Consider the following 8,511-nt stretch of genomic DNA (forward strand, 5'->3'; position numbering starts at 1 on the left):
TTTATCTGGGTCTTTTGCACGTTTTTAAGACCTTTTTCTTAACAGTCAGCTAATGATTTCTTTTTAACAATGAGGCCCTTCTCTTATACATTCCAAGTATTTCTTCAGGTTGTGGTTTCTAATTTTCTTTTTTATGCTTTCTGCTGTGTAGAAATTTTTAATATAGTCATGTGTATTAATGTTTTCTTTTTATGGCTTCTGGGTTTAAGTTTTATTTAGAAGGACCTCCCACAGCCCCCCTCCCTTTTTGGTAACGTGGAATGTTTCACGAATTTGCGTGTCATCCTTGCACAGAGGCAATGCTAGTTTTCTCTGAATCATTCCAGTTTTAGTATATGTGTTGCCAAAATGAGCACTTTCCCACCTCTTAATATTCATCTTGAAAGAATCTCCCATTTGAGTGTTTACATTTAAATTTTTTTACATTTTTTCAAGTTTATTTACTTTGAGAAAGATAGAGTAGGGAGGGCAGAGAAAGAGGGAAAGAGAGAATCCCAAGCAGGCTCCACGTTATCAGTGCAGAGCCCTAAGCAGGGCTCAAGCCCACAAATCATGCTTTCGTGACCTGAGATGAGGTCAAGAGTCAGACACTTAACTGACTGACCACCCAGGCACTCCTACACTTTTACATTTAAATTTCTAAGTCATTTGCAATGGATTTAATGTCAAGTTATGACTTTATTTCAGTTGTCCCAACCATTTATTAAATAATCCATCTCTTCCAAACTGCTTTGAAACTCTCCTATATTAATTCCCTTAAGTATTTGGGGCTCCTTCAAGGCCTTCTATACCATTTTGGTAATTTGTCTGTATATTGGTTTGCCAAAATCAAACTTTTTAAATAATTGTGGCTTCATGACACAGTATCACGAATTAGAGCCTTAGTCCCTTAATCAGTACCTATTGAGCAAACACTGCCTTGGTTTTAAGAGCGACACGAAGGAAGTTCGGATTCCATGCCGCCCTCATGAAGACAAGAAGGACACGCTGCGCTGGTAAACCCGAGAGTGTCCTCTAATCTACCGCTCAGTGACTGGCTCCACACTGGTTTCGGTGGCAGTCGCCCCAGATGAAGAGATAAAGATGTGGCTGGAAACAGGAGGACCCTTGGGGGAATCTCAGCCCATCCCCAGATCCTTTCTTCTCCAGTATGGATTATGTCTCTGTACAGACTTTGGATATACATATTCATACGCTCTAGGGGAAAGCATTTGGGGACATTTGGAATTTAAGGCCACTATTTGATATTTCTTGCTTTGGATCTCACACCATTACAACAGTAACACCCTAACCTGCTTATCTCCAAAGCCTGTGCAAAATATCCTAAGCAGCTAAGTCACCAAATCACCCTGCTCATGTCACTTGTATGAATAGTGGAAAAAGCTAAACATTTTGCTCACTCCTCTCAAAATAGCAGCAGTGTAACAATCCACTCCCCCACACACTTGGCTTGAATAATGCCTCAAAGAGACAGCAAGATTAAACATTTAGCTTCTACCCTGCAGGGAACTCTGGGGGGAAAAAAAAGCCATGAATCGTGCAAGATTTAATTTTCTCCCCTTTCCCCTGCACCACCACCACCACCACTATCCCCTGGCCCCCCGCGGCGTGGTCTGACTTCCATCTCGCTCCGAATAACATGAGCCATGTAAGACTGACGAACACATTCTCAACAGGTGTGGATGCGAGCTCTCAGTAAGGCTGAAACAAAAGCTCTAAAGCTGAGCTCTTTCAAGAAAATCAGCAAGTGACAACATAAAAGATAACAGCCAGTGACTTAGCTCAGGCAAACTGAAAAAGATCACAGGATGTCTGCCAGCTTCTCTTGCTCAGAACAGAATTCAGAGGCCTCGCAGAGCTGAGAAACCCAGTGCAGCTACTTCTCCAGAAGTCTGGTGGGAGTATGCTTCTCCTTCCCTCTTTTTTGAGGGAGCATTTCCCAAATTCAAAGTGTAAAGCATTTTAGAACTGGTTCCATCAACTAGAGGGATTGAAGTCAAATTTGAAGTCAGTAGAGTAAATCACATTTTTCATGTTAAAAACAAGACAACTGGCCCCAAAGAGAGTCCACCTATGCTAAGCACCATGTCACCAAACTGAGACTTTAGTTTCAGCCTTCCCAGAAATGGAACCAAACTACTCACTCAGGAATCACCTGACCAGCACTAATTAGGTAATCTGCCTGATGGGCCCCTGCTATCCCCTAAAGGAAAATAACTGTTTCAACCAACCCCTCTTTGCCCGGTACAACTTCCTTGATCCTGTTCCCTCCTGACTATAAAAGTTTCCATTTGATTCAGTACCTCAGAGCTCCTTTCTACCTGCTGTATGAGATGCTGCCTGGCTCATGGACCATTGAATAAACCCAATAAGATCTTTAAAACTCAGTTGAATTTTGTGTTTTAATATTGGATATAAATATACATCTAGATAGATGAGGTATAGATAGATGGAGAGATAAATAGGTGGCTGAATAGTTAGCTAGAGATAGAATATATAACTAAATTTTTAGACACGTCATCAATTTGCAAGAAGTACTGAAGAGTCATAAAAAGAATTAGAAAAAAGGAAGAAGGAAACAAGAAAATAACTATGGGTATAGGACAGGTTCTATGAACTGCTGGAGCTGCTGTGAGCGTCAGTAAAAAAATGAGATGGATTTCAATCATCAAAGGTTAAATTTTACTTAACAACATAGCTTTCCTTAGTACTGTTAAATACTTCAATTCAACAAGATGCATAAATTTTAAAGATGAATAGAATAAACATCCATCAGTGATCGTATGACATAAAATGGTGCATATACAGTGGAAGCCCCCGTCCCCCACCTCTCCCTGACTGCTCTCTCTCCCCCCAGACCTTCCCTATACTCCCACGCCCAACTCTCTGGAACTTGGCAGTTGTAAATGCACATATTTACCCCATAAATACAGTTTGGTGTCCATATAAATGCATAGTATTCTTTTTTCTATTTTTTTTTTAATTAGAGAGAGAGAACACGAGCAGGAGAGGCCCTCAGCACAGAGCTTGACATGGGGCTGAGTCCCACAACCATGTGATCATGACCTGAGCCAAAATCAAGAGTCAGACCCTCAACCAACTGAGCCACCAGGCACCCCAAATGCATAGTGTTCTTCTGCCTGCTTTTAAGCTTTGACATAAATGATATACTGTTTATTCTTCTGTAACTTTCTCTTTTCAGTTCAACATAAAATTGAAATTTATTATGATTTTCTTTGTCTAGCTATGGCTCATTATTTTTGCTGATTTGTGGTACTACATTATGTGAATGAACCATACTTATTTATCCATTCTCCTGCCAATAGATATTTAAGTCATTTCTGCATTCCAAGCTTTTATAAATGAAGTTGAAACATTCTTTGATACAGTTCTTTGAGCAAGGGTGTGAACATTTCTCTAGGGAACAAAAAGAGGATTGGAATTTCTGGCTCAAATAATATAATTTTTCAATCCTCTCCTTGCAATTTTCTTGATTTATCTATATATATCAGCCAAAAAAAAAATGATTGCTATGGAACACCTATAAAAAATGTTTAATTAAATGGTTTCTTGATTTCATTGTAGAGATTTCTCAATCTTGTTCTCATATAAAGAACTGTGAAATTAGAAATACTTTGAAATTAACAAATTCAAAGAATTACTTTGAATTATAAAACATACTGAAAGTGACTGAAATTTGTTGCTTTGTTTTTATGATACAAAGCAAAACATGACATCTTCTATTCTTTCCAATTGTCTAACACATGTAACCTAATCATTCCCAGGCCACATTGTCATTCAACTCTGAAGACAGCATTCGGGCATTTTCAAACGTGTCAGGGACCATCGCACCCATGAGCCATCCCTGAAGAGCCACCTCGAGGACTAGCACCAGCAAATAAGAGAGAAATAGAGATAGGGCGGATAGAAGGACATGTGGTGAGCACTGAACCCACTCAGAAAGATTCCAATTACAAAATGGCAGTAATTATGGTTCAAAATGTAATCCCAAAACATTAAACCAGTAATTTAAATGCAAAAACCTAAACATGGAGGGACTCACAGAGGTGGTAGTAAATTGCTTAGCTTCCTATCTTATATTGATTGGACTGTATAGACACTTCTTAAAGCCCATAAGCAGTTTTTTCTTCATTCCACAAATATTCCTCAAGCACTTACCATGTGTCAGGCTTGGTGTGAAGTACCGCGAACACAATAACAGAGAGAAGACACTTCCCCATCCTCCCACAGCAGGAGTATAGTAGTAGGGGAGCATCAAATGACTTATACAAATAAATAAAAGTAGCATGGTAATCTGATAAGCAATATAGAGTGAAGGTACATGGCTCATTGAGGCTATACATTAAGGGGAATGAATGTATATCTAGTCAAGGGAGCCTGAGGAAGGCTTCTCGATACATGCTCTCCTGAGCAGAGACCTCCAGGATGAGGTCACAGGGAACAAGAGGGAGACAGGCGAGGGGCGCCTGGGTGGCTCAGTCAGTTGGATGTCTGACTCTTGGTTTCAGCTCAGGTCATGATCTTATAATTTGTGGGTTCAGGTCCCGTGCCCTGCTGCACTGGCAGCACAGAGCCTGCTTGGGTTTTTCTCTTTCTCCCGCTCTCTCTGCTCCTCCCCCACTCACGCTCTCACTTTCTCTCCCTCTAAAAATAAATTAAAAAAAAAAAAAGAAAAGAAAAAAGAAAAAAAGGAAGACAGAGGAGTTGCAGGCATGGCAGGCTGGAACCCAGCACATTCCAGCACCAGGTCGAAGACAGCACCAAACCAGAGGAAGCATCACGGACTGAGGGGTTGGCCATAAGCAATAACACAAGAAGTTCAAAAAATTGTAGTCATGAAAGTGTCCACTTTATATCCATCATCTTCCAGTTACATCTACCAAAAATGAGAAGGTTGTGAAGACCCACTTCCTTCAACAAACGAATGGCAAGGAAAAAATAAGAAATATGCAAGGAAGTTGTGAATTTTCTTTGGATCTTGATTCAAGAAATCTAATTGTAAAATGACACTTATGGGACAATCTGGGAAATCTGGACTGTGGCTGGACATTAAGAGACAGGAATTCATTGCTTTATGGCGTGAGAATGGTATGTATTGGGGTTACACCAAACATAAATAAGTAAGTCCCCATGTGAGAGAGAGACATGAAAGAGACATTCTGAAATACTTGGAAATGAAATGAGGAGATGCCCAGATAGGATGTCTGGTAGGATAGTCTGACATGAGGGAGGGAAACGGAGAGAACAGAGATAAGATCACATATGCTGAGAAGTGTGTCCGTGCGTCAGGAACTACTCTGCGCTGCTGTTTTACAGCAGATCCTTTACTTCTTTTACTCTCTTTCTTTGGCTCTCATGACACTAAGTTGTGTTTGGTGTTTTGTTTCATTTTGTTTTGTTTCCTTTCTTGGTTTGATTGCAGCCAGTTACTTCTGGTTGATAGATTTTGTTCCTTTACTTTTTAAAATTCCTTCAGGTGCAAGTACCTAAGGAAGAAGGTCCCATGATACCACTTTCTCTAGCTTCCACCTCAGCCTGGAAGTCATTCCTGCAATAGTTTTCAAATGCCCAGAATGAAGTGGAAACTAAGTGGGCAGTAGGTGAGAAAAAAGCAGTGTGGGTTCGGGCTCCCACATTGCAGACCTGGCGCACACCTACTTCTCTCTCTTGTGTGAAATTGAAGAGGGACGAATGGGGCTGACCACATGCAAGTTATAGCAGCAGGTCTGGATTGTAAGCTAAGGGCCAGTCTAGACTGAGAAAGTATCAATTCCCCTGGGTAGAAAAGCAATCAGACAAAGTGAGGCACTTGCTCATACTAACAAAGCTCTTTATCTGCCTAAATTATTAATGGCCTAAGGAGTCCTTACAAGGAGGGGCCAGTCTTGCCTCTGCCCTGCTCTGTACCCTGGAGAATGGACCTGAATTTCCCCTCAACCTCTGCTGAGCTCAGTCTAAGTCAACTGAGCACCAGGAGAGGAAATGAGACAGCACGTAATGAGATGCTGTGAGGAAGAATTAGGCCTCTATTCTGGGTGCTTCTTTTTGCACATAAATTGAATCAGAGAATCCAATGTTCATGATCTGCAGCATTAACTGTGTTGATAATGCCACCGGGGGTGGGGGTGGGGTGCTTACAGCCCTGCTGTTCTCTTTACCTCCTCTAGATAAGCACTCAGATTCAGTTTAGCAAACACTGAAATGTCCATGAGCTTGGCGCTCAAGCTTCTCATTCATTCTGTGGTTCACACTCACAACTTTCTTCCCTGGCCCTGGGTCATTCCTGGAGCCCCAGATGGGTTAGACCCTTAAAAGTTCTCCGATTCTTTCAAGTCAATGGGTGACCAATCTATTCTAATTTAATGAGAGCTAGCAACTTGTAAGTTTCTATATAGTCCAGGTGCCCCCTTAGTCTTATTAAAATCCTTGCCCTCTAAGCCTAAAAATATTGTAAGGGAGATGAGAAATGAACAGGACTGGGAAATTTTAAGGAATTTGCCTGGATACACACAGTGACCCAATGACTAATTCAGAATTCGGCTCACTGCTGATGACTGTGGAGGTCAACTTGAGCTAATTTTCAAGCACTTTGCGTGTAAAAGTAAGAAATGCTTAATTCAGTGATGGAAGATCAGTGGACCCGACATATAATAGTTTCCTTAGTGGAAGGAAGGAAAGAAGGAAGGAAGGGTAGGAGGAAGGGAAGGGAGGGAAGGGAAGAGAGGGAGGGGAGGGGAGGGGAGGAGAGGAGAGGAGAGGAGAGGAGAGGAGAGGAGAGGAGAGGAGAGAATGAAGAAGAAAGAAAAGAAAGAAGGAAGGGAGGGAGAGACAGAAGGAAAAAAGTAAGAGGAAAAGAAGAAAATTATGTCAAATGCTGATTTATTCCTCTAAGTGTCTGACAGTTTTGAAGGAACTGTCACCCAGCCCCTACCAACACTGATGGATTGATAAAATTGCCATGGCCCTTTCCTGACCGTGTGATGAATGCTTATGGTTTCTTGAGGCAGTTGATGCTTTCCTCTGATTTTCTTGGCTCATGTAGCTTGTGTTAAGCCTTACTTTTAAGCATTCCTGCAGAGGCACCTCCAGGACCCGCGGCCCAGCAGGAGCCCAGGTAGAACATCATCTGCCTTAGGCTGACCACCCAGCACAGACAGCCTGTCAGAGGCCACAAGGCGTTTACTTAGCTGCTGCTGTTTGTGTGGTTCCTCCTCTGACCAAGGCCCTGGTATCCTTAGGAGCTAATCTGCACAATATCTTTTCTTCCATATTGAAAAATCTTTGTGGTCACTGGAGAATCCCACTAACACAATGGGTACATTCCACACAAACATATCACTGGCTGTAAAAATTTCACCATACGGTAAGTACTCCTCTATTTCCTCTTATCTGTGATCTACAGCTACTTTTCTTGTTTTTGTTAGATTTAACATGCATTTTGCATCTTATAGTCTGTTTTGACCTCTTTCATAGAAAAGAAGGTGCTTGATAGATTCTTAATAACTGATATGCTAAGGGGCAAATAAGATGAAATGTTAAAGGAGATGCAAATTCTACTCCTCCAAGTTTACATTTATCTTTGCACTCCAAAACATTTTACAGTGGCATCTGTATGAATACGGTACCAATGAAACAAATCCCGAAAATTGAGTGAAGTATATCCAATTGAAAATGTATTAGGCCTTTATCGAGGGCTCAGGCTGTGCCTTTTCAAAATTCGTTTACCTGTCTTTTCTGCTAAAGCTTGAAAGAAAGAGACTCACACAAAACCATCAGGCCACTAATAAGAGCTATGTGACAAGCTGTTCGTATGGAGCTGTATTAGCCATAACAGCTATTAGCTCAGGAAAAGATGAAGTCACCACAAAGCACTCAGCTCAGCAGGTTCGTCTCTGTTTTACGACTGTGCCGGATCTAGTGTGAATTATGATATGGCTTCCATCCCTAAGACCCTTTCTCCAAGGAGCCTGAAGTGCTTTGCAAATGTTTTTTAATCGATTTTCATAGCTCTGATACAGTGTTCTGTGGCCAAAGGTGTTGCAAGTCAGTGGAGAGACCCAGCTCAGTTCAGGCTGCGGAGTCCAGACTGGCTGCTCCCCCGACCCCCCACCCCTGCTAGAGCACCCGCCCTTCACCGCTACCTCCTCCCAAACAAAAGGAGCCTTTGTGAAAATGAGAAGCACAAGCTCATGGTACAGCGCAGGCTTTTTATATGACTTCAGTATGTTCAGTTGTCAAAAACATATTTAAATGGCCATTTTGCATGTGGAGGGTTATCTTGGAATACAGATTTTCCTATTTGAAAAAAAAAAATTTCCCACCATTCAGCCATTCTTTGTATCTGTAACACAATGGACAATGGCAGTCACTAAAGGTCAGTGAGAAGTTTTTGAAAAAAACAAAAAAGGAAGAAAAGAGGGAAAGGAAAATTTTTAGAAACCCAAAGGAAATATTTCCTTGACTTTAGTCATCTTAAAATATATCTCTTTT

The 8,511-nt window shown here is 41.4% G+C and overlaps 1 non-coding gene across 1 annotated transcript; it reads right to left on the reverse strand.

The window, feature by feature from the left end:
- Positions 1–249: 249 nt before the first annotated feature.
- On the reverse strand, positions 250–356 carry LOC115290917. The gene has a single exon (XR_003908298.1). It is a non-coding gene; the product is annotated as a U6 spliceosomal RNA (small nuclear RNA).
- Between the last annotated feature and the right edge of the window lie 8,155 nt (positions 357–8,511).

The sequence above is a fragment of the Suricata suricatta genome, chromosome 4, assembly GCF_006229205.1.
Source record: "Suricata suricatta isolate VVHF042 chromosome 4, meerkat_22Aug2017_6uvM2_HiC, whole genome shotgun sequence".
In the NCBI taxonomy this organism is placed as follows: domain Eukaryota; kingdom Metazoa; phylum Chordata; class Mammalia; order Carnivora; family Herpestidae; genus Suricata; species Suricata suricatta.